At 56.4% G+C, this 2,693-nt stretch overlaps 1 pseudogene; it reads left to right on the top strand.

Annotated features, from left to right (window-relative positions):
• Positions 1-648: 648 nt before the first annotated feature.
• LOC140219278 (uncharacterized) lies at positions 649-1,923 on the top strand (annotated as a pseudogene).
• The last annotated feature ends 770 nt before the right edge of the window (positions 1,924-2,693 follow it).

The following is a 2,693-nucleotide window of genomic DNA, read 5'->3' as shown; positions in this document are numbered from 1 at the left end:
CCTTGCCGCTGGGGATAGTCTTGTGCTCACGTCAAAGGCAGGTAGTGTTTCAGTGTCTTTCTGTCCCTCTTGTAATGCAAAGACAGCGTAGTTCTGGAATTGCATCCAGATAAGGTACTGCTAAGCCTTTTGCAATGTGTCGTCGCTCGTTGCTGAAGTTTGCTATCAGTGCTTCAGCTTTCTCTTGCATTGTTCTGACGAGCCTTCTGGGTATGACAACACTTTGAGTGAGCAAACGTGTAATTATTTGATCAGCAACTGTTTATCTGTTGTACTTTGAGTCACATTTGACGGAAACAAGGCGGCAAGCTAACGGAGGTTCGGTCCCGTCGTTGGTCATACGCAAAGGCTCGCGTTGAAGCTCTCCATTTTAGTCCACGGAAAAGAGCTCCATACCATCCTGCATAAGATAGCATGCCGGTAGCACCGTACTGACGCAAGAAGTCAATACCTAAAATAACATCTGTAGAGGTCGCCACAGTTCAGCCTCGTTCGTTAGGCTGCCACCAGAGTGTGGCGCCCCCTGTGACCTGTGTGTGTGTCTCTATATATGTTCGGGCCTAATAAAGAAGGGGCATTCCCTTTTCGTCCAGGCAAGTGGCCGTACGTTTCGGTCCGTCCCTGCGTGCTCGTGCCCCGCGCGGCACCAACCACGCGACATGGTGTCAGAAGTGGCCGGATAACGCCCCCCTGCCTTAGCCCTCACCTCATAGGAAGGCACCAAGATGTCCCTCGAGACCGGCGAGCCGCCGAAACTGTATGGCGTCAACTTCCAGCCGCCGGCACCGTTCGACTTCGCGAATCCGCCAACGTGGGCGACATGGCTCAGCCGCTACGAAGACTACGCAGCGGTCTCAGGACTGACGCAAGCGTCGGAAGACATGCAGATACGCTCGATACTGTACTGCATGGGCCCGGAGGCCCGCCCGCTTCTCGAGACTTTCTCGCTCGACGCCCAGTCGCTCGCTTCATACCAAGCCCTTGCCACCCGCTTCACTGAGCACTTCATGCACCGGCAAACGAGCTTTACGAATCGTCACGGTTCCACAGACGTGTTCAGCTGCCCGACGAAAGCGTCGACACGTACTACGCAGAACTGCGCAGGATGGTTAAGCGCTGTAACTATCCGTCTGCTGCTGTCGAGGAAAGGCTCGTACGCGACCGGTTCGTCGTCGGCCTCCGCGACTCCCGTCTCTCGGACCAGCTGTGCCGGAACGCGAAGTTGACACTACAGGACGCCTGGACACAAGCCCGTCAATCCGAAGACGCCGACAGGGAAAAGGCGTTGCCCCAGAACCGCAACGAGCACTCCCGTGAGCTCAACCTCGACGCCGCAAACGCTGACAAGTTCCCCTCTCGTCGTCGCTCCGGCGCTAAGCCTCGTTCGCCACAGCCGCAAGCAGAGCGCTCACGCGAGCCGTCCACATGCGAATTCTGCGGCCGCGCGCCTCATCGACGTTCAGACTGCCCGGCCCGACGCTCCGCCTGCAACTTCTGCAAAAAGAAAGGCCACTTTGCCGAAGTATGCGGCTCACGGAAGTTCAAGCAGTACAAGCTCAGCTCCGTTCACCTGCACGCCGTCGCGACGCCCGCCTCGGCAAAGTTCGTCGACGTCACCGTTGACGACTACACGGCGCAGTTCAAGGTCGACTCCGGAGCCGAAGTATCTGCTGTTCCCAGCGACTTTCCTACCTTGCCTGCCAAACTCGACCAAGTCGACACTCTGCTCACTGGCCCGGGAGGACAGCCACTGCGCGTGCTGGGCTCGTATGTGGCACGACTTTAGTGGCAAGGGAAAGCAAGCTGTCAGCGCCTCTACGTGATCCAGTCTCTCACTGTGCCTCTTCTGGGACTGCCTGCGCTCCAAGCCCTCCAAGTAGTTCGGTTTCTTGATCAACTCAAGACTTCAAAAGCGACGCTGCACGCCGAGCTCTTCAATGGATTGGGCACCCTCAAGGATGAATACAACATCCCGTTGAAACCCGATGCCGTACCTTTCTCGCTAAGCGTACCTCGCAGGATCCCCATCCCGCTGCTCGAGATCGTCCGCCGCGAGCTGGACAAATTGGAAAGCGCAGGCGTGATCCGCAGGGTCGACAAGCCAACACCATGGTGCTCGGGTCTCGTCGTCGTCCGGAAAGGCGATGGTTCCTACCGCCTCTGCGTCGACTTAACACAACTCAACAAGGTCGTCCTTCGTGAAAGACATATTCTGCCAACTGTCGAGCAAGTCCTTGGCCTCCTCGGTGATGCAACAGTTTTTTCGAAGCTGGACGCGACCGCAAGCTTCCACCAGGTGAAGCTCTCTGAAGACTCCCAAGAGCTTACGACATTCATCACCCCATATGGCCGATACTGCTTCTGCCGGCTGCCCTTTGGCATCACCTCCGCACCAGAGTACTTCCAAAAGCAGATGGCATGAATCCTGGAGGGCCAAGAAGGAGTCGCCAATATGATAGATGATATTTTGGTTTTTTGACGCACCCACCAGGAACATGACGCCAGACTGAGCCAGGTGCTATCTCGCCTTGCAAAAGCAGGTATCACATTGAACCAGGACAAGTGTCGTTTTGGGGTACCCGAGGTCTCCTTCCTCGGAGTTGTCGTCTCAGCACAGGGCATCAGGCCAGATCCGGGCAAGGTCGAAGCAGTCAAAGCCATGGAAGCTCCAACGGACGTTGCTGGCATTAAAA

The sequence above is a fragment of the Dermacentor andersoni genome, chromosome 7 (genome assembly GCF_023375885.2).
Source record: "Dermacentor andersoni chromosome 7, qqDerAnde1_hic_scaffold, whole genome shotgun sequence".
Classification (NCBI taxonomy): Eukaryota; Metazoa; Arthropoda; class Arachnida; order Ixodida; family Ixodidae; genus Dermacentor; species Dermacentor andersoni.
This window is presented reverse-complemented; position numbering and strand designations above follow the sequence as displayed.